The 24,095-nt window shown below is 36.9% G+C and overlaps 1 protein-coding gene across 18 annotated transcripts in view; it reads left to right on the forward strand.

Annotated features, from left to right (window-relative positions):
- The window catches only part of NRCAM (neuronal cell adhesion molecule), a 328,107-nt gene that overhangs the window by 99,272 nt on the left and 204,740 nt on the right, over positions 1-24,095 (forward strand). For 16 of the 18 annotated variants that reach the window (XM_058191825.1, XM_058191808.1, XM_058191818.1 and 13 more), the window contains one exon: positions 2,999-3,067. The exons of the other annotated variants lie outside the window; for them this stretch is intronic. The gene's annotated coding sequence lies outside the window, so the exon portion shown is untranslated. The remainder of the gene's footprint in view (positions 1-2,998; positions 3,068-24,095) is intronic. 18 annotated transcript variants of the gene reach the window in all.

Genomic DNA, 24,095 nt, shown 5'->3' on the forward strand with positions numbered 1-24,095 from the left:
AAAGGTGGAGGGTGTGGTTGGTCTTAAGAGGGAGGGTCTTGTAGGTGGTCGTTGTGGAGTTGTAGTTGGTGATTGGCTTTGGAGGGGGTTGAATTCTCTCTCCAGAGCGATGGACACGTTGTACCAGTCATTTAGTTGTTCTGGGATTCCTCTGGTGGAGCAGGCTTTTCTGATGTTTTGATCAATGGCATTTTTGAAGTAGTGGAGGACGATGCATTCTGGCCAATGTCTAAGATTGCCAGCAACTCTTCTGAAATCCCATACAAATTGTTTTAGAGGTTTGTTACCTTGCTTCATCGTTTTTAAGGTGGTTTCACATTCTGCAATTAGGTCATCATCTTGAAACCGGTTGGGAAGCAGTGCCATGAATCCGTGAACATCGTTTAGTTCTGGTGCACGTTCATTGTGTAGTTGAGCTATCCATTCTGAGGCTAGCCCCACGTTCATACCATCTGAGATGGCGTTGATTAGGCTTCTTTCTGATGGGTATTGATGTCTATATTGTTCAACGTGAGCCTCAATTCTGCTGAGAAAGTAAGCCAGGTGGTGTGGATTCCCATCAAAGGTTGGTTTAAAAGGGGGAGGGGCTGGGTGAGGGGGTGCAGGTGGGTTTAGCTGGCCTGCTTGCGGTTGAAGAGGGATTTGGGGGACGGCCGTTGCTGTTTTGGCTGGTTGCTGAGTTTTGAAGGGGGGAGGAATTCCCCCTGGCTGCTGAGAAGGAAGTCCTTGAAATGCTTCAGCTGACGAGGCAAAACTCGGCCTGGGGCCCCAGGAAAGAAAGGCGCTGAACTGGCTGGTTGCCATTGGTACTGGATCCACCCTTGTCCAGGATAAAATGCCCAACCAGGAGGAATAGAAGCAGCAGGAGGCAGCGTAGGCCTCTGTTGGCGGGAAAAGTCAATTGGAGGGGGGAGTTGCGATTCCCCCCAAGTCCCTGGTGCTGCCTGAACTCCCTGCCGTCTGAAGGAGGGAAGGGAGCTCCTCCGGCATTCATCAGAACGGCTTTGAGCTTCAGTAATTTCTCCCTCTCTGGTGGGAGGGAAGGTGAATTTAGGCTGAGCTAAAGGCTCTCAAGATGGGTGAGCTGAGCTTATACGAGGCCTCACTTCTAAACACTCAAAAGTTTCAGGGAGGTCTAATAGGGACTGGGATTTCAGGGGGTTTCTCAGGTCCCAATCCAGTGACTCTCCCGATTCTCCGGGTTTTACTGTCCTCCAGTGAGGTTGAGAAGAGGGAGGGGGCTCTCCATTCCGCCCCGGGGAAATGTTTTCTCCCGAACGACAGCTTACCCATTAATCGGAGTCTTTGGGCCGTGCTCCAAGCTGACAAGCAGGCTCTACCACTTCGGGTTTTTGAGTCATATCTTCCGATGGAAAGTAGGTGATTTCAACTAAATCGTCAAGCTTCTGTGCTACTTCCACGCCTTCAGCTTGCTGCTCTTCCATCTTCGCTGGGTCTTTGCACCGCTGTGGAGGTGCGGAGGCTGAGGCCCAGCACCCCCCTAACGGGCCCCCTCTGAGTGGAGGAGAGGGTACCGTTAGCAAAAGAAAGTTAGGAGTTTTGGAATAATGTCGAGGTTCCAGAAAAACCTCTTCTGCAATTAAAAAACCTCAGAAGCCATTGTTTTCCAGAGTTCTTTACTAGTATGAGGAAACTGGCAGACGATGAGTGAAATTCCAAAACTGAATTTCCGGATTCTTTTCCCAGTTATACAAACCCCAAGAGTCCCATCCCCCTGACCCCTTTGATGGTCACATGGTCCCACGTTCTCCCAGTTCATTCTAATATCTTCTTGCCACTCTTCCTGCAGATGTGAACACCATCCAACCTTGACCGCTTGAAGAATGTTAACATACCCCTCAGCCCCCCTTCTTCCCCTCAGGGGAAAAATGTGGCAGCGTCTGGAACCCTAAAGTCTAGTATGGTTTCCAGGCCTGAGAACAAGATTGTTAAGTGAATCTGGCTTCCCCATTGACTTTGCTTGTCAGAAGATTGCAAAAGTTGATCATGTGACCCTGGGACACTGCAGTCATCATAAATTCGAGTCAATTGCCAAGCATCCAAATTATGATCACATAACCATGGGGATGATGCAACAGTTGTAAGTGTGAAAATTGCCATAAGTCACTTTTTTCATTGCTGATGTAACTTTGAAAGGTCACTAAATGAATTGTTGTAAGTCGAGGACTACCTGTAGTATGTAAAGTACTTGTTCTCATAGTTATCCATATTGTTACTGTGAATGCCTTTAGGGGGATGTCATTTGAGTAATGCTGACAGCAACAGAATTTATCCTGCCAGTTATCATGTGCTAAATATTCCCAGTATAATAATAACTAAGTAGGGCTTTACAGTAATCTGTTGAAAATATTGCATTAGGAATAGTTTTGCTAACTGGGTCAGGTATATCATAATCATGGACGCACCAAAGCCAAGAGAACATAGTAGCATTACAATGAAGGAAAAAGACCTGGGCTGAGTTGTATGTAGTTATCATGTAAAAAAGCCAGCATGTAAAAAAGGTGACTTGTGGTGACTTTCTGTGTAGTTTTCTTGTCAATATAGTATAAATAGTTGTCCTTATCTTCCTCTGGAAAGTTTTCAGTTTTCAGTACTCTAATTTTGTTATTCTGTCGAAGTTTCCCATCCTGTATATCTATTGGACCTATATATCAGCCAGATGCTTTCTTCCACCTACTAAGACTAGCTTAATTATATTTTATTCAGTAAACCACAATTAGCTGATTGCATACAGCAGAATAACTGGGTGGGTTTATACAACGTATTAAACCATGAGCAACAAATCATATTAAATATTATAACAGTGAGTTATTTTGATAATTTACTCCAGCATATATATCTTCATGCCTGATCCTGGGAGTTTTTCCTCTACATAGTTTTAATGCAAATAAATCATATAGTCTTAAATGTTTTAAGAATATAAACATTAAGGAGGGGGCAAAGCATTGTAAATCTTCAAATTATTGTTTTCTTTCAGATCCAGCTGCTTTTTGAAAATCAATACAAAATAGAGGATAAATTCCTTACTGCAAGAGCTTAAAGAAAGGTATACCTATAGTATTTATAAATGAAATAAAGTGAATTGAAAAATTACAGATTTGATGACAAATGGTATCTGAAAGCATTACTAGTAAAATTCTGAACTTGAACCTACAATGTGATTAGCATCCCTGTGGGTGTGTATGTTAGTATTGATCTTCATATTATTATAAAATCATCAGCTGCTTATTCAATTATTATTGTGATTTGGAAATATTTGTGCAGCAGAATAGAAGAGTCATTCAGAATATCATTATTCTCTCATAGCAGTGGTGGGTTGTTACCGGTTCGCCCTGCTTTGGGCGAACCGGTAGCAGTGGCAGCGGGAGGCTCTGCCCACCTACCTGGACGTCATCAAATACGATCTGCGCATGCACAGAAGGTGGTTCTGTGCATGCACAGATGGGGTGCGCGCGCGAACCAGTAGCAAAGGTAAGTGAAACCCACCCTGTCTCATAGATAGAGAAAATATGGTTTTCTTCATGTTATCATAGTATCTGTGTAATTCTATTATAAAAGAGCAGAGGAAACTCTTGTCAGAAAAAGTCTATAATGAAAAAGGAGAAAGAAATATAACAAATTGTCTGATCTGGCTTCTTAGTATGATCACTCTTGTAAGCAGTGTGACTCAGCTTCAAATCCATTATCAACATTAGTGTAGTTACTGTTTTTGCTGATCTCTAGAGTCTGGCAGACAAATTCTTCAGGGCAAATTTTTTTATTTTCCATAATAATTCCCACAATTTGACCAGTGTACAATACAATCACTTATCCAACAATCGATCCTATACTCAAATTATACTCAATCAGGGCTGCTCGACCGCCACTCCCTCCCTTAATCCTTTCTACCCTTCTCATCCTTCTTCGACTTTCCCCACCATCCTTCTCCTCACTTTCCTCTTTCTCACTTCTCACTACCATCCTTTCTAACCCTCTATCTTCTCCTTCTTCTTCTCCTCCTATCCTTTCTTCTCCCTCCCTTCTTTCCTACCTACCTACCTGCCTACCTACTTTCTTCCTTCTTTATTCCTCTTTCCTTACCCTTTCCCTTCAGGAGTGGTTATCGAGCAGTCCCGACTTTACACCATTCCAACTTGTTTAATTCTACCATTATTCCTGTACAATGGCAATCAATCAATTTATAGTCTTCCCCTTCCCCCCCCCCCATTTCCCCCCTCCTCCCCCCCCCCCGAGACTTCCCAGAACAGAATACAGGGTATTGTAACTAACAAACATAATCTAAAATATAACATAAAACATATTCCATTTCACACCATCACACTATCAATTCCCTTCTTTCTTAAACTAATACATAGCAATTCCTAACCACTCAAAAACTAATTGATATTTTTAAATCTATACTTATTTTGAATATAATCGATCCACTTCCTCCATTCCAAAATATATTTTTCTTGTGTACAGTCTTTCAAGTAGGCAGAAATTTTTGCCATTTCTGCTAAATTTGATACTTTACTAATCCATTCTCCAATTGTAGGTAAGTCTTCTTTCTTCCAATATTGTGCAATCAATAGTCTTGCAGCAGTTATTAAATTCAAAATCAGTTTTGTCTCTATAACAGCGCAATCTGGAATTATTCCTAATAAAAAGAACTGTGGAACAAACTTGATCTTCTTTTTCAAAATGTTCTGCATAATCCACCATATTTTAATCCAAAAGGCTTTAACTTTTTTGCAAGTCCACCATATATGATAATAGGTGGCATCCTCACAATCACATCTCCAACATTTTACTTTCACATTTGGATACATACATGACAGTTTTTTAGGTTCTAAATGCCATCTATAAAACATTTTATAAAAATTTTCTCTTAAATTTTGTGCTTGCGTAAATTTAACATTCCTCACCCACATTTTTTCCCATGTTTCTAACATTATAGGTTGTTGAAAATTTTGTGCCCATTTTACCATACAATCTTTAACCAACTCCATTTCTGAATCAATTTCAACCAATACATTATATAATCTCTTTATATGCTGTTGACCTTGATCTTTTATTTGTTTTACCAAGTTATCATCACTTTGCCTTATACCAATTTTCTGATCTATTTTCCATCTAGATTGCAATTGTCCATACTGGAACCATGTATAATTTCTCCCTTCATCCCTCAATTTCTCCCTAGATTTTAACTGTCATTCCCCTTTTTCCATAGTCAAAAGCTCTTTGTAAGTGATAACCTCCATTTTTTGTAATATATTTATATTCTCTATCATATGTCGGGATAGTCCATATTGGTATCTTTCCATCTAACTTATATTGATATTTTTCCAAACCCTCAGCAAAGCACTTCTGACCATATTATTCTTAAATGTCTTATCAATTTTCTTGTCATATATTACATATGCATGCCATCCATATAACAAACCATAACCTTCTATATTCAAAATCCTTTCCTCTGTTAAATTAATCCAATCAGAAATTAAAGCTAAAACAACTGCATCATAGTACAATTTCAAGTTAGGCATTTTTAAACCCCCTCTTTCCCTAATGTCTTGCATTATTTTTAACTTTATTCTTGGTTTTTTACCCTTCCATACAAAATTATTAATCCCTTTCTGCCATTCTTGTAAATTTGCATCTTTCTTCAATATTGGAATCATTTGAAACAAAAATAAAAATCTAGGCAAAACATTCATTTTTATAGCTGCCACTCTTCCCAACAATGATAATTGTAACTTCTTCCAATTCTCCATTTCTTTAATTACTTTTCCCCACAATACCTCATAATTATTTTTATATAATTTTACATTCGATGCTGTAATATATACTCCTAGGTATTTAACCTTTTTAACTACTTCATATCCAGTTATTCTTTCTAGTTCTTCCCTCTGATGTGTATTCATATTTTTAATTATCATTTTTGTCTTCTGTTGATTCACTTTAAACCCAGATACCTTACTATACTGATCAATTGCCTCCTTCAGATATACAGCTGAATGTATTGGTTGAGATAAAGAAACAACCAGATCATCTGCAAACGCTCTTAATTTATAATCTTGATTTTTAATTCTAATTCCTTTTATTCGATCTAAACCACGTATATTACTCAATAATATTTCCAAAGTTAGAATGAATAATAATGGTGACAAGGGACATCCTTGTCTAGTCCCTTTCTCAATCTTGAAAAATTCTGTTAATCCACCATTTACTATTATTTGAGCTGTTTGCTTTTGATATATAGCCTTAATTGCTTGAATAAAATAATCCCCAAATTGCATTTTTTCTATTACTTTAAACAAAAACTGCCAATCCAATCTATCAAAAGTTTTTTCCGCATCCAAAAAAAAGAATGCTGCTGAGACCTGGCTGTTTCTTTCCAAATATTCAAGTAAATTTACAATTTGTCTCATATTATATCTCATCTGTCTCCCCTTAATAAATCCTGTTTGATCATTATGAATTAATTGTGTCATCAGTGGCATCAATCTATTCGCTAATATCTTAGCAAATATCTTATAATCAGTATTTAAAAACGATATTGGCCTATAATTCTCTGGTTTAACACTATCTTGATCTTCTTTAGGTATTAATGAAATAAAAGCTGTCCTCCATGAAGGAGGAGCTTCTCCTCCCCTTTGTATTCTGTTAAATAACTCCTTAAGTGGTACATCATCTCATTTTGTAAATTTTTATAATAAGTAGTTGTCAAACCATCTGTACCTGGTGCTTTATTAGCTTTAAGCTGCTTAATTACAAACACTATTTCCTCTGAAGAAATTAATTGATTCAACTCTTCCCTTTGATCTACTGTAATTTCTAAGATACCGTGGTCCTGTAAATATCTATCTATATCTTTATCATTAATCACATCTCTAGAATATAACTTAGTATAATATTCTAAAAAAGCTTTTTTAATCAAATTTTGCTGATATACTTCCTTACCTCTATATTCTATTTTATCAATTATACATCGTTTCTGTTTCTTTCTTAATAAATATGCTAACCACCTTCCAGGTTTATTAGAATTATTAAACAAATTGTGTTTTGCATATTGTAAATTAGTTGCCACCTGATCTGCCATTAGCATATTAAATTGACCTCTTAATATATTTATTGACTCTTTTATTTTACTATCTCCTGGATTACATACCAATAACTGCTCCTTCCTTTTAATTTCCTCTTCTAATTCTTCTCGCCTTTTGTGCAATCTATTTCTATATTTATTATTCATCTCTAATAAAATTCCCCTCATATAAGCTTTGCTGGTGTCCCAAACTATCTCTATAGGTGTCCCTTTATCCATGTTCAAAGAAAAAAATTCCTTCATTAGAATTTTACATTCATTTACATTTTGTTCATATTTAAACAAGTTCTCATTCAACCTCCACGACCTCGAGACGACTTCCGGTATCCAGCGGCAACGGACGTCTGGAAGGCTTCTCCTGCCTCCAGCGCCCGAATCCGGCCGCCGCCGAGGCCCCCAGGGGCCAGGTGTTCCGAAAAGGACACCTGCCACACGGACGGCTCGCCAGGGGTCTCCCAGCCGACATACAGGACTGTGGGGACCGATGCTGGCGCGTCCTAGGCTCGGCGGGGTTCGGAGGCCACAGGCCGCGGCCATTATTTTGGTCGTCGCCTGGGCCGCTGTGCCCGGTGACACCGGGGCATTGGATTTATAACTGCAGCAGCCTGGTGGTGAACAGGGAACGGAGAAGAATTGAGGAGGAGAAGGGAAGGGAATATCGGTAAACGTGAGTGGACTGCTCCGGAGTGCGGGGGGGTTTTTTCTCCCCTGCGGTCGGAAGGAGCACGAGTTATTCTGGAGAGAGGAGAACTTAAAATAAGAAGATTACCGGTTTTGTGGAGCTCTGGAGAGAAGAGGTGATGGAGAAATTTAGGAGGGAAGGTTTGAGGCCCCCCCTCCTTCTGGGGAACAGTGGTGGCGTCCAGCTTCCGCCTTCACTATGAGAATTTTGATGACATCACTTCCCTTCGGCTTCCTGGTTGACTAACTGTACTCTGGACTCGTTGCTCCTGTGAGTGCCCCCTGGTGGATCCGGAGGAAATTACAAGGATACTGTGCTTGCCTGAGGATTTTGATTCTTTTTTTTTTTCAAATGGCAAAAGGTCAGAAACCAACTGCTGGAGAGATGGAGAGAATTCTGGAAAAGTTATCCAACATGGACAAGAAACTGGATGATTTGCAAAGAGGCCAAACGGAAATAAGAGCAGAAATTGTGACTATCCAAAAGGATTTAAAGGATACTCAACAAGTCTCAGCAGAAAACAAGCAGAAAGTGGAAGGTCTGGAGGGAGAGATGCGGGCAGTGCAGAAAAGAGAGGAGACGACAGGCAATGCTGTGCTTGGACTACAGATGGATAAAATGTCTTATTTCCTTAGGTTTCAAAATTTGGAAGAAGTGGACCAAGAAGACTTGAGAGATGTTGTGACTAAATTGTTGGGAGAATTTCTTGGGAGAGGTGTTGATTTCATGAATTGGGATGTGGATCGAGTTTATAGAGTTAATTCGCAATATGCACGCATGCAGTTCCCAGAGAGGTTCATGTCAAATTTGTGAGAAGAGAGACGAGAGATGAAATTCTTAGAAAACATAGGAGTGGGGCACTGATTTACAGGGGCAGGGAGATAGCCATTCTGAGGCAGATTCCCAGACAGGTACGTGAAAAAAGAAAGAAATATTATTTTTTGTCAAGCAAATTGTACCAGAAGGAGTGGGCTTCAGATGGCTGATGCCAGAGGGATTGATGATTTTCCGGGAGGCATTACGAAAAATCAGTACAATTGCGGAGGCTACGGCCTATGTGGAGGAACACAAAGCCTTCCTGGAATCAGATGACCCAGGAATTGAAGAAGGGAGGTTATAGATCATGGGGCTGAAGCGGCTGCCGCTGTTCGGCCCTGGAGTTGGGTCAGGCTGAACCCAGAGTTCTGAGATCCAAAACTAGGAAGTGATAAAGATATTTGGGATTGTGTTGGTTTTCCTTATTCTCTTTTGTACGATATTCTGTTTATTCTTGACTCTTCTTTATTACGTATTTAAAATTTGCAAACTTTGCTACTTCGTGTCACCTGCTTGCCTTATGGCTGTTGTATGTGTTAAAAAATTTGAGTAAAATTCTTATTTTAGATAAGAAAAATGAAAATTTACCATACCTGATATGTATTTGTATAAACCTTTTTTGACTAATAAAAACTTTTTGAACATAAAAAAAAAAAAAAAAAAAAAAAAAAAACCTCCACGACCTCCTGGCCTCTTTTTCCCGATCTAGCTCAATCCAAACCGGGCTATGATCAGACAAAGTTCTAGAACAAATTTTTGTCTTCTTCACTCTGAAAAACAAATCATTAGTAATTAAAATAAAATCAATCCTAGAAAAAGATTGATGTCAGAAAAAAATGTAAAATCTCTCTCTTTTTCATTGTGTTCTCGCCATACATCTCTCAATTCTAAATCTTCCATCAAATCAAAGAAGGCCTTTGGCAGTTTTACACGATTGGAAATATTTCTAAGACTTCTTTTATCTTTCTGGATATCCATCACTCCATTCCAATCACCCATTAATATATAAGTTTTATAATCCCAAGATGTTATTCTTTTATGTAAAAACTTATAAATTTTTTCTTGTTGTTGATTTGGTGCATAAACTCCTATTAAAAGTATTTTTCTCCCCTCCAATAAAAGTTCAATAGCAATATATCTTCCTTGATTATCCGCCTCAATTAATGTTGCAGATAAATTACTCTTTATATAAACAACTAGTCCATTCTTCTTTTCTGTAGCAGATGCAACAAAATGTATTCCCAATTTTGAATTTATCAAATATTTCTGGTCTAATGTTCTAATATGTGTTTCTTGTAAACATACAATGTCATTTTTAAATTGCTTCAAATAATGAAATATCTTTCTTCTCTTTTGTGGTGAGTTTAATCCATTAAAATTCCAAGATAAAAGTCTAATTGCCATTATCAGCAATCAGAAACTTTTGAAGCACCAGCCGCAAATCATATCTTTCTTTGGGTCTTGCTCCTTCCATGTTTCCGTCTTGGTAATAGCAGATTGAGCCTGTTGAGCCTTTTCTTCTTGTTCCTTGTGTTTGACAGCCGCTCTTGTCATCCTTGGCTCTTTTGGAATCTCTGATCCCATCTTAGACACATCCAACGCTTGTAAAAGGTCTTCTTCCATTACTATCACTTCTTTTTCTTTAATTTCGCCTTCCTTTCTCCTACCATCCGGAGATGGTGGACTTCCAGCTTTAAGCACATAAGCATAAAACTCTCGTGCTTTACTGACTGTATTAAGACGATGTGCTTTCCCTTCATAGTAAACTATTATACCAGTTGGGATGTCCCATCTATACTCAATCTGATGTTTTTTAAGTTCGTTCACCAAAAAAGCAAACTCCTTCCTACCTCTCAACATTTTTGGGGGAATTTCCTTTAGTATTAAAATATCTTGGCCAGCCGCTTGAATCTTGTCTCCTTTAAAAGAAGCTTGTAAAATCTCATTTCTCACTGTTCTAGTAGTAAAATAAATAACAATGTCTCTCGGAAGATTTCTTTGCCTTGCTATCCAGGAATTCACACGATAAATTTTATCAATATGAAAAACAACATCTGCTGGCCGAACTGCCAAAATCTCTGCAAAGGCCTCAGAAAAAATTTGCTTCAAATTCTCTTGTTTATGTTCTTTCAGGCCACGTATTCGTAAAGCAAGTTCCATAGCTCTATATTGTACCAAAACAAATTCATCATCAACTTTATCCATTTTACTTTGAACTACCTCAATCTTATTTTCCAATTTTAAATTAACTTTCTTTATTTCTTCTACTTCCTGCTCCAGTAAAATCACATTTGATGCCAGACCCTTTACTACTGACACCAAACCTTCTTTGACTTCTTTATTTCCAATTTGAATTTCTAACATCTGTTTTTTCATCTCTGACATTTCTTCTGTAATTAATTTAAACTTATCTTCTATCTGAGAAGTTTGCAAATTCATAGCATCATTAAGAGATTATTTCATAAAATCTTTCAGATTATCCTGAAGTGCTTCCAAATTTAGTGATTTTGTATGTGCTGGAGAGACTCCCGGTGTTGATGTTCCTGGGGTTTTTGTAACGGTTGTCTTTAATTGTTTTTCTGCCATCTCTTAAAATTTCTCTTTAACTTAATGTTACGTATAAATCTTCTAAGTCTTTTAAAGAAACAGTATCAATGTCTCTTCCCCGTTCTCATTACAATGTTTTAAAGAATCTCCAGCTGGCCTTCAGCAATAAACAGCAAACAGTGAGAATTGTAACACTTTCGTTTTCAACTGCGTAGCTCATTAAAGAACAACCGCCATTTTCGCTTTAAAGTCAACTCCAAAACTTTAAAAAAAAAATAACAGGGAATTGATTAATTACTTGCTTTTATAATTAGAGCTCTCCTGTTTCTGTTCAGTCCGGTATTTTCTTCCTTAAGTTAAAATTGGTCCCGGCAGTTGGTCGCGGCAATTAGGAAATTGGAAGCAGGAAAAAAGCCTCAGATCTGGAGCGCTTTGAAGTTCTGAGGGGGCTTAATCCTTTGAGCCCCCTGGTGTCTTCCAGGAGTTCTAGGGAAGCTCTACCTCTGCTTCTTTCGCTCACCTCCTCTTCTTCGCCCGAAGAGGGGGAATTTCGAACCGCTGGACAGCTGATTGTCACTGTCTTAGCGGTCCAACACGATCCAGAGGTTGGTGATCAAACAGATCACCTCCATTGCCAACGGAGCCAACCAGGAAGTCTGGCAGACAAATTCTTTATGCAAGATTAGTTAAACCAAATAATCAAATTATTCAAAATATACAGTTACGATATGCCATTCTTCATGAAATTAACAGATTAATAGTTGGAAGGGACTTTATAGGTCATCTAGTCCAACCCCCTGCTCAAACAGGAGACCCTACACCATTTCTGACAAACTGGCAGTCCAATCTTTTCTTGAAAGTCTCAAGTGATGAAGCTTGACAAAGTGATGAAGGATCCATACAACTGCAGTCCAAGAACTCTTTATTAAAGCCAGTTTGACAAGGATTATTTTCATCTGTGCTGCAAATGCCACTACAACTTATCAACATTGCTACTTTCTCCTTTGCAATGAACCAGCCTCTTTCAAGGAACTGGATTCAATGATGTATATTGCAATTTCCACAAGCAGATCTAAAGTGTTCCAGGCTCAAGATTGATTAGCATCAAAATAATTTTGCATCAAAATAATTAGCATCAAAATAATATAAAATAACACTACAATAAATCGAAAAAGATCAGATAACAAAGCAAGTTATGAAGATAAATACTTTTAAATAAAATAAACATTTGAAAATATATTCAACATATCCCATAGCACTTTGTTAGCGTCAATAGTTATTTATCCCTTAACTTTTAACTATTGCAGTATCTGCCACATGAGACTCCCCTGGTATGAATGTGCTATTTGGGTTGCTAACTATTGTGTAACACAGGAATTACATAAGGCCATGCTGAAAGATCAGCAGTTGTTTAGAATAGAATAGAATAGAATAGAATAGAATAGAATAGAATAGAATAGAATAGAATAGAATAGAATAGAATAGAATTTTTTATTGGCCAAGTGTGATTGGACACACAAGGAATTTGTCTTGGTGCATATGCTCTCAGTGTACATAAAAGAAAAGATACTTTTATCAAGGTATAACACTTAAAACACTTAATGTTTTAAGTGGTTTAATGATCTGGTATTAGGGGATTTAGTGACGATACCGGTGTCATGGACAGATCATTTTCTCCTCCGCCTAGACTTTTAGACCGCTACTCACCACCGCAGGGAGACGGAACCAATGTGTTGGTTCCGTCCCAGGCGCCTGATGGACCCTGAGAGGTTCCTGACGGAGCTTGGGCCGTTTCCTGAGGATCTTGCCCACGGCACGACTGAAGAACTAGTTGCGGCCTGGGAACAGGCCGCGGCTGGGGCTTTGGACCGTGTTGTGCCTTTGCAGCCTCTGACCTGGCATAGATCTCAATTGGCTCCTTGGTTTTCTGAGGAGCTGAGAGAGATGAAACGCCGGAGAAGACGCCTGGAGAGTAACTGGAGGTCCAGCCGTTCCGAGGCTGATCGGACACTAGTTAGGTCTTTTTCGAAAGCCTATCTAGTGGCACTGAGGGTTGTGAAACGTTCCTACGTTTCCACCCTCATTGCGTCGGCAGATAACCGCCCGGCTGCCCTGTTTCAGGTGATCTGTTCCCTCTTACACCAGGGGGGACGGGATGACCCCTTGCAGGGACGTGCTGAGGAGTTTAGTGGTTATCTATATGATAAAATCGCTCAGCTTCGGGATAGTTTGGACCGAGATTGTGATGATCCAGATGAGATGACTGAGACACGTCTTGTTGATGTTATTTGGGATGAGTTTGATTCTGTGGCTCCCGAGGACATGGACAGGCTGCTGGGGAGGTTATATGCCACTACATGTTTACTGGACCCGTGTCCCTCCTGGCTGGTGCTGGCCACTCAGGAGGTGACACGAGGCTGGCTCCGGGGAATTATAAATGCTTCTTTGTTGGAGGGGGTCTTTCCCGCCGCCTTGAAAGAGGCGGTGGTGAGACCCCTCCTCAAGAAGCCTTCCCTGGACCCAGCTATTTTGGGTAATTACCGTCCAGTCTCCAACCTTTGCTTTGTGGCGAAGGTTGTAGAGAGTGTGGTGGCATGGCAGCTTCCCCAGTACCTGGATGAAGCCGTCTATCTAGACCCGTTCCAGTCCGGCTTCCGGTCCGGGTATAGTACGGAGACAGCTTTGGTCGCGTTGGTGGATGACCTCTGGAGGGCCAGGGATAGGGGTTGTTCCTCTGCCCTGGTCCTGTTAGATCTTTCATCGGCTTTTGATACCATTGACCATGGTATCCTGCTGCGCCGGTTGGAGAGTTTGGGAGTGGGAGGCACTGTTTATCGGTGGTTCTCCTCCTATCTCTCTGACCGATCGCAGACGGTTTGACAGGAGGGCAGAGATCGACTGCGAGGCGCCTTACTTGTGGGGTGCCTCAGGGGTCGATTCTCTCGCCTCTCCTGTTCAACATCTACATGAAGCCGTTGTGTGAGGTCATCAGTAGCTTCGGGGTGAGTTATCAGCTGTACGCTGATGACACTCAGCTGTACTTTTCCAGGCCACCCAATGAAGCTGTCAAGTGCTGTCCGTTGCCTGGAGGCCGTACGGTCTGGATGGGAGAAACTCAGACAATCCATCCAAGACGGAGTGGCTGTGGATGCCGGCACCCCAGTACAGTCAGCTGCAACGCTGTCTGTTGGAGTCATTGCAGAGAGGCACTTGGGCATTCTCCTGGATGGACAGCTGTCTTTGAAGATCATTTGGCCGAGGAGATTTTACCAGGTTCGCCTGGTTCGCCAGTTGTCCTTTCTGGACGGGATGCCTTATGCAGTCACTCATGCTCGTCACTTCGTCTGGATTATTGCAATGCTCTCTACATGGGGCTACCCTGAAGTGCACTTGAGACTCCAGTTAGTCCAGAATGCAGCTGCAGGTGATCGAGGAGCAGCACGTTGCTCCCAGGTAACACCGCTCCTGCAGTCTGCACTGGCTGGTCTTCTGCGCTTCAAGGTTCTGTTACCACCTTCAAAGCGCTCCATGGCTTAGGGCCGGTACTTACAGGACCGCCTGCTGTTACCTGCCTCCCATCGTCCACAGAGGGTCTTCTCAGGGTGCCGTCCGCAATGTCGGGCGGCCCCAGGAAGGCCTTCTCTGTTGGAGCACCTACCCTCTGGAACGAACTTCCCCCCGGCTTGCGCCAAATATCTGACCTTCGGACCTTTCGCCGGGAATTAAAAACTTACTTATTTATCCAAGCGGGACTGGCCTGATTTTTAAATTTTAAATTTTAACCTTTTGTAACGATGAGAAGATTAATAGTAGTGGCGATTTCGTAAATAGTTTGACAATGTTGAGGGAATTATTTGTTTAGCAGAGTGATGGCGTTCAGGAAAAAACTGTTTTTGTGTCTAGTTGTTCTGATGTGCAGTGTTCTATAGTGTCGTTTTGAGGGCAGGAATTGAAACAGTTTATGTCCAGGATGTGTTACCCCTTGCCTCTTAAGCATAATTTAGGGTGTTGTGTTAATCTGCAAGTAATTTAGTATTTATTATCTGAGAGTCACTCCCTTATTATGAATCTTTTCCAGACTAAAAATTTGCAGAGGATATTTCCGATATCATTCCAAAGTTATGGAATAGATTCACATGTAGTTGCATTTAGCTCATTGTCTCTACTTTTCAAAAAACAACAAAGAATCCTTACTGTATTAGGAATTTGCACTTTCCTATTACGAGGAGTATGAATACCGATTTCCTCATATTGCTCTTTGGTTTGTGACTATATTGTAAGAGATATGACATGAACATTCATACAGAGTAGAAGTGCCCCAGGAGCATTTTACCTTAGTGGCCCTCAAAGTTATTAAAACATACAGAAGTTACAGGAAATTCGAATATCTCCTTCAAATGTTCAAGGAATATTTGAAGATGGTTGTGAAAGTCTCCCACATCCACACATTCTGTATTTGTGAACAGTTTCTTCTTGTGTATTTATGTGTAGAAGGGAATTCTGATCTGTAAATGTTCACACACACACATGTGTACACACACACGCTCATACACAGATGTACAAACAATTTATAAAGCAAGGCCAAATATCTGGATAGATCTAAACTTTTATTTTTTGATATATAGTAAACTTGGACAAGGGGTCTGAATTTCTTGTTACTTCTTGTTTCATAAACAAGAATTTATAAGAGACTAATGACAGTGAGTTTAAGATTTTATACATTTCAAAACAAATTACACTATCTTCTCATCACATGTGATAACTAGAAGATTGGCTCTTGAGTTGGAAAGGAACTGTTTGCTTTGTCAGTATAGTTCAGATAGGCATCTTACTTCTTAGAGAGCTGAAGTGGCAAGAAAAGAAAAGTCTGTGTGAATAGTCTTGCAACAGAGGAACACTCTCTGTCTCTTTTGTTCAGGCAATGGCCTTTAGGTTGAGTCTTGATTTTTATTGTCAGAATTATATGCCATTAGCACCTGGAAGATTTTTTTTTTTTTGTATAAAAAAGTTTTATTTTTACAATCATATCAAATAATTCATCCGATGTACAGTTATATACAATTAGTCGGGCCTGCCCAGTCACCACCCCCCTTTTTAACCTTCTTCCCTCTTCTACCTTCTTTTACTTTCCAAACCTTCCTCTCCTTCTCTTATCCTCCTCCTCCCTCCACCCTCTTCTCCTCTTCTACCCCTCTTCCTTCCTCTTCTCCTCTTTCCTACCTCTCTCTCTTTTTTCCCTCCCCACCGTTCTAAAATGGCAACTGGCAGACCCTACATTAATTATATTTATACATCTTCAATAATCCCTGTACATTAACCATCACTCCATCACTAACCCTCAATTCCCTCCCTTTCCCCCCACCCCACCCGACTTCCCAGAACAAAATGCAGGGTATCAAAACTAACAATCATAATCTAAAATAATTCCTAAATTATAATCTCTAGTCTCTCCACTTATTCACACTCAATTCCCTCTCCTTCAAAATATATCTAATACAAATTATTTCCTAAATTTACTCATATGCTATTTGATATTTTTTATCTGATACTTATTTTGAATATAATCAATCCACATTTTCCATTCTAAAATATATTTTTCTTGTGTATAGTCTTTCAAGTAAGCAGATTTTTGCCATTTCTGCCAGATTTGATACTTTAGTGTCCATTCTTCAATTGTAGGTAATTCTTCTTTCTTCCAATATTGAGCAATCAAAAGTCTTGCTGTTATTAAGTTCAAAATCAATTTAGTCTCTATAGCTGTACAATCCATAATTATTCCTAGTAGAAAGAACTGCAGTAAACTTAATCTTCTTTTCAAAATATTCTGCATGATCCACCATACTTTAATCCAAAATGCTTTAACTTTTTACAAGTCCACCATATATGGTAATAAGTAGCATCTTCACAATCACATCTCCAACATTTAGCCTGTACATTAGGATACATACATGACAATTTTTGGGGGTCTAAATGCCATCTATAAAACATCTTATAAAATTTTTCTCTCATATTTTGCGCTTGTGTAAATTTAACATTCCTCACCCAAATTCTTTCCCAAGTTTCCAACATTATTGGTTGCTGAAAATTTTGTGCCCACTTAATCATACAATCCTTAACCAATTCAGTCTCTGAGTCTATTTCTACTAATACATTATACAACCTCTTAATATGCTGTTGGCCTTGATCTCTCATTTGTTTTAACAAATTATCCTCAATTTGCTTAACACCTATTTTTTGATCTAATTTCCATCTAGCTTGTAATTGTCCATATTGGAACCATGTATAATTTTTCCCTTCTTCCCCCATCTTTTCTCTAGATTTTAATTGTAATTCCCCCTTTTCCATACAAAGAAGTTCTTTATAGGTAACTACCTCCATCTTTTGATATATATTTATATTTTCTATCATGTGTCTCGGTTTGCCCATATTGGAATCTTTCCATCTAATTATATTGATATTTCCTCCAAACCCTCAATAATGCATTTCTAATTATATTATTTTAAATATTTTATCTACTTTCTTATCATATAATAAATAGGCATGCCACCCATATAACAAATCATAACCTTCTATATTCAAAACTCTTTCCTCAGTTAAATTAATCCAATCAGAAATTAATGATAAGACAACTGCTTCATAATACAATTTTAAATTAGGCATTTTAAGACCCCCCCTTTCCCTTATATATCCTGCATTATTTTAATTTTATTCTTGGTTTTTGCCCATCCATACAAATTTATTAATCCCTTTGCCATTCCTGTAATTTAATATCATTCTTAAACACGGTATCATTTGAAACAAAAACAAAAACCTGGGCAAAACATTCATTTTATAGCTATTCTTCCCAACAAAGATAGTTGTAACTTCTTCCAACTCTCCATTTCTTTCCATACCTTCTGCCACAATACCTCATAATTATTTTTGTATAATTTAACATTTGAAGCTGTAATATATATTCCTAAATATTTAACCTTTTAACGATTTCAAAACCTGTAGTTCTTTCTAACTCTTCTTTTGTTGTATATTCATATTTTTAGTTATCATCTTTGTCTTTTGCTGATTCACCTTAAATCCAGATACTTTACCATACTGACCAATTATATCTTTTAAACCAGTACTGAGTATATTGGTTGAGATACAGTAACAACCAAGTCATCTGCAAAAGCTCTTAATCTATAATCTTGATGTTTAACTCTAATTCCCTTTATTCGATCGAACCACGATTTTATTCAGAAGAATTTCTAAAGTTAAAAAAAAGTAATGGGGACAGGGACATCCCTGTCTCTCCCTTTCCCAATTTTAAAAGTTTCTGTTAACCCACCATTTACTATTATTTGTGCTGTTTGCTTCTGATATATTGCTTTAATTGCATGGATAAAATAATCCCCAAATTGCATTTTTCTATTACTTTAAACAAAACTGCCAATCCAATCTATCAAAAGCTTTTCAGCATCCAAAAAGAATGCCTGAGACTTGGTTGTTTTGTTCCAAATATTCAAGTAAATTTACTTTCACATTATATCTCATCTGCCTACCCTTAATAAATCCTGACTGATCATTATGAATTATTTGGTTCATCACTGGCATTAATCTATTAGCAAGTATCTTGGTAAATATCTTGTAATCAGTATTTAAAAGTGATATAGGCCTATAATTCTCTGCTTTAATACCATCTCGATCTTCCTTCGGTATTAACGAAATAAAGGCTGTCCTCCATGAAGGGGGAACATCTCCCATTTGAATTTTATTAAATAACTCTTTAAGTGGTTCAACCCTCTCATTTTGTAAATTTTTATAATAAACAGCTGTTAAACCATCTGTACCTGGTGCTTTACCGATTTTAAGTTGTTAATTGCTAAGAAAATTTCCTGAAGTAATTAATTGATTCAGTTCTTCTTTGATTTTCTGTAAGCTCACAAATATTTTGTTGTTGTAAATATCTTTCTATCTCTGTATCATCAACCATATCCCTAGAATATAACTTACTATAATACTCTAAAATGCTTTTTAATCAAGTTCTTTGATAAACTTCCTTACCCCTATATTCTATTTTATCAATCGCTCGTGATTTCTGTTTTTCCTTATTAAATAGGCAAGCCATCTTCCTGGCTTATTGGCATTATTAAACATTATGTTTTACATATTGTAAATTAATTGCTACTTGATCTGCCATCAACATATTAAACTGACCTCTCAATATATTTATTGATTCTTTATTTTACTATTTCCTGGCTATTTATCAATAATTGTTCTTTCTTTTAATTTCCTCTTCCAATTCCTTTTTCTTTTCTGCAATTTATTTTTGTATTTAATATTCATTTGTATAAGATTTCCTCATATGTTTACTAGTCCCAAATCATCTCTATAGATGTCTCTTTTTCATATTCATAATAAAAATTCTTTCATTTGTTTTATTCATTTACATTTTGTTCATATTTAAACAAATTCTCATTCAACCTCCATGATCTCCTAGCCTCCTTCGATCAAATTCAATCCAAACTGGACTATGATCAGATAGAGTTCTTGAACAAATCTGTCTCTTCACTCTAGAATACAAATCATTAGAATCAAAATAAAATCAATCCTCAAAAATGATTCCTGTCAGAAAAGAAGGTAAAATCCTCTCTCTTCTGTATTATGTTCTCCAAATATCTCTTAATTCCAAGTCCTCCATCATTTCAAAAAAGCCTTTTGGTAATTTGCCGGCTTGATATCTTCCTTGCTTTTTTTGTCTTTTGAGTATCCAAACACCATTCCAATCACCCATTAATATATATGATTTATAATCCCAAAATACTATTCTTTTATGTAAAAACTTGAAAAAATTTTCTTGTTGTTGATTGAGCATAAACATTAATAATGTCTTCTTTCCTCCACAAAGTTCAATAGCAATGTCTTCCTTGCTTATCCAAAATTGATTCTTTTAATATACAACTAATACCATCATTGCAGAATCAATTGAAGCAAGCTCAAAATGTTTCTTCTGTCTCCATTTTATATAGCTAATGTTACTGCACTTCAAAAGAATGTGGCATCTTAAAGTAGTTTAGATTGCATACTCAGAGCAGATAAAGGAATCTTTATTGACATTGATTTTCTGTAACTAAATTATCTGTCCTGTATTCTATGGCTTGATTAAGAATCTGCTGCCTCTCCCAGTTTAGGTCCAGATTTATTTGGACACAATTTCAGCAATTGAAATAAGTTTGAGGTATTTCAAAATTGTTTTTCCTTTCCTTTTTCTTCCTTGCTTTCATTAACAGTCTTGGTGAATTAAAAATGCTCATTCGACTGATAATAGAGTCTTAGCTATATCTCACAAAAGATTTAAAAACCCAGATTTATCCTTGAATATCAAAAACAAATTATAGAATTCTAATCATTCAGAAAGATTAAACTCTTACCTTCTATTAGTCCAAATGATCAATTTTACATAAGAAACAAATAATTAAATCTTCTTTATTTTCAATTTTGAGTGCCATTTTGATGATTTCAACCATTTTAAATATTTGTGAAAAAACTATGATTCAGAATGTTTTTTTTTTATTCAACCACTACAGAGCAATTATTTTTGTGTTTGTTCAAAAAGCACAATAATAATATTCAATTTATACCAGATTTTAAACTAAATTTGTATTTGAATCTCTAGTTCCAGTATCTACCAATTTAGCTTTTACAAATGATTCTTTACAGCTGAATTTCTTTCTAGGACCAAACTGACATATCAGCCCTTTTCTTGAAATTGACTATTTTCTATATGCATAAGATTCTTGAAATCAACTGTTATATTATCTAAAAGATTTAATGTTATCTGATATATGAAACTGAGGATAGAAACAGAGCCAAAATCCTCTAATTAAATTTCCTTAGAAAGACAAAATCATGAGAAAAAAGCATTTAACACAGGCTGAAAGAATTATTTTTATTGTGTTTATTAGTAAATCCTTCAGAAAATATCATAAAATAAATAAATAAATAAAATCACCATACAGATGTATTTCAGATAGATCTTGACCTTCTGCAGCTTTCACCAGACAAAATATCCCATTAACCAGGCAAATTTTATATAAATGAATCCATGACAGAACCATGCAGATATAAAGTTCAGCTATTCTGAGCAGTACAAATTTTGACAAAGTCAGCTCAACAGAAATCTCAGATATGGATCTAAACAAAACCAGGTGGACATATTCATTGACTGTAATTGACTTCCCATCAGACTATCTCAGAACTCCTTTCTATAAAAAATAACATGTTATAAACAAATTTGTCTGATCAACCCATTTTAAATTGTTTCATCTTTTAAGATCTACTTAACCAAGGCATACAAAAATCTTAAAACATGTCTATCAATCCAAGATTCTGTTCTCAAACCAGTTGCAGAATTCCTGCTAATTGTTTTATGTTATCCAAATATTCTATCATATTTCAAATCTGACATCTCATGATAATGATTTTATAATCATCCAACCCTGCAAATACTCAATCCAATGATAATGCTTTTATCATCACCATGCAATGTTCTAAATTATTTCAGATAAAGGCCAGCCTATAATCATTTAATTATACCTTTAGTGTTAAACCATCTATTTACTTCAGGATATAATTTTTAATATATTGGTTTTTATTGGTTTTAAGGGTTTATATGGATATTTTTAATATAAGCTATGTAGAAAAGTTTTTAATTGTTATTTTATCCTGTATTTATATGTATTTTATTTCCTGTAATATCCCTAGGAGATATTTTTGATAAATAAATAATAATATGTTTTTTTTTTTTTAATAATAATAATCACTGATTTCAAATGTTTCTGGCTCAAGCAATGCAGGATATATAACATATCCACAGGACTTCATAAGATTGTTGTACATGAAACCACTTTTCATAAATTAAACATATTCTGATCAGCCAGAACTGTTTTTTTTTTTCATATTTTGTTTTACAATCATATCAAATAATTCATCCAATGTACAGTTGTGCAATTATCAATTCTTCTTTCTTCTAATTCATTTTTCTTTCTCTTATCTATATTTATACATTTCTCCTCTACATTCTTCCTTCTCTTCTTCTTTCCTATCCTATCTCTTTCTCCTCCTCATTCTAAAATTCTTTCAGGCCTCTACATTAATTATATTTCTTCAATAATTTACATTTCACTCCATCTCACCAAACATTCCCTACTGACTTTTGAGACAAAATCATATCAAAACTAACAATCATAATCAAATAATTCCTAAATTATAATCTCTAGTCACCACATAGTACTCTCAATTCCCTCTCCTTCAAAAATATCTAATACAAAATATTTCCTAAATTTACTCATATGCTATTCAATATTTTTTTCATTATTTTAAATATAATCAATCCACATTTTCCATTCTAAATATATTTTCTAGTATAGTCTTTCAAGTAAGAGATTTTGTCATCTCTAGATTTGATACTTTGAGTGTCCATTCTTGATTGTAGGTAATTCTTCTTTCTTCCAATACTGAGCAATCAAAGTCTTATGACTGTTATTAAGTTCAAAATCAATTTAGTCTCTATAGCTGTATCCATATATTCCTAGTAGAAAAAGTATCATCTTCTTTTTCAAAATATTCTGCATGATCCACCATACTTTAATCCAAAATGCTTTAACTTTTTTCCAAAGAGGAATAATGTTTTCAATATTTATCATTTAAGATCTAATATGTGTTTCTTGTAAACAGGTAATGTCATTTTTAAATTGTTTCAAATAATGAAATACTTTCCTTCTCTTCTACGGTGAGTTCAGGCCATTAACATTCCAAGATAGGAAACTTTTGGAACACCAGCCGCAGATCACATTTTACTTTAGGCCTTGCTCCTCCCACTGTTTCTGTTGTAGTAGTTGCCAGTTGTTGTTGTGCCTTCATCTCTTGTTCCTTGCGTTTAGCAGCAACTCTTGTCAACCTTTGTTCTTTTGAATCTAAACCCGTCGTAGGTATTTCCAACACTTGTAATAAATCTTCTTCCATCACAATCTGTTCTTGTACCTGCTTCACTTCTCTTTCCTTCACTTCAGCCTCCCTTCCTCTAGCTTCCAATGGGGAAGACTTCCAACTTTAATACCTCAACATAAAATTCTCTTGCTTTTCCAACTGTATTGAAACGATATACTTTCCTGCATAATATACTATTATACCAGTTGGAATATCCCATCTATATTCAATCTGATGTTTTTAAGTTCATTCACCAGGAAGGCAAATTCCTTCCTAGCCCTTAACATTTTGGTGGAATTTCCTTTAATATTAAAATATCTTGACCAGCAATCTGAATCTTCTCCCCTTATATGAGCTTGCAAAATCTGATTTCTCACTGTTCTGTTTGTAAAATAAATAACAACATCCCTTGGCAACTTTTTTGCCTTGCTATCCAAGAATTCACACGATATATTTTATCAATTTGATAAGCCACATCTGCTGGACGAGCTGCTAATATCTCAGCAAATACTTCAGAAAAATTTCCTTAAATTCTCTTCCTTATTTTCTTTCAAACCTCAAATTCTAAGAGCAAATTCCATATTTCTATATTGTATCAAAACTATTTCATCCTCTGTTTTTTCCATTTTACTTTGAAATTCATCCATTTTATTTTCTAATTTTAAATTATGTTGCTTAATTTCTTCAACCTCCTCCTCCAATAAAATCACATTCGTTGCCAAACTTCGTACTGCCATTACAAATCCTTCTTTAACTTCTTTATTTCCCACTTGAATTTCTGATATCTGCTCTTTCATTTCAGACATCTCATCAGTTATTACTTTAAATTTTTCTTCTATAAAGCCTTTTAAGTTCTCTTGTAACGCCTCTAAATTCAATGTTCTAGTCTCTGCTGTATGAGCTGGAGAGGCACCAGCTGATGAAATTCCAGAGCCCTTTGTTACAGTAGACTTTAATTGTTTGGCTGCCATCTTCTATAAAATTATA

The sequence above is a fragment of the Ahaetulla prasina genome, chromosome 7, assembly GCF_028640845.1.
Source record: "Ahaetulla prasina isolate Xishuangbanna chromosome 7, ASM2864084v1, whole genome shotgun sequence".
NCBI classification, from domain to species: Eukaryota; Metazoa; Chordata; class Lepidosauria; order Squamata; family Colubridae; genus Ahaetulla; species Ahaetulla prasina.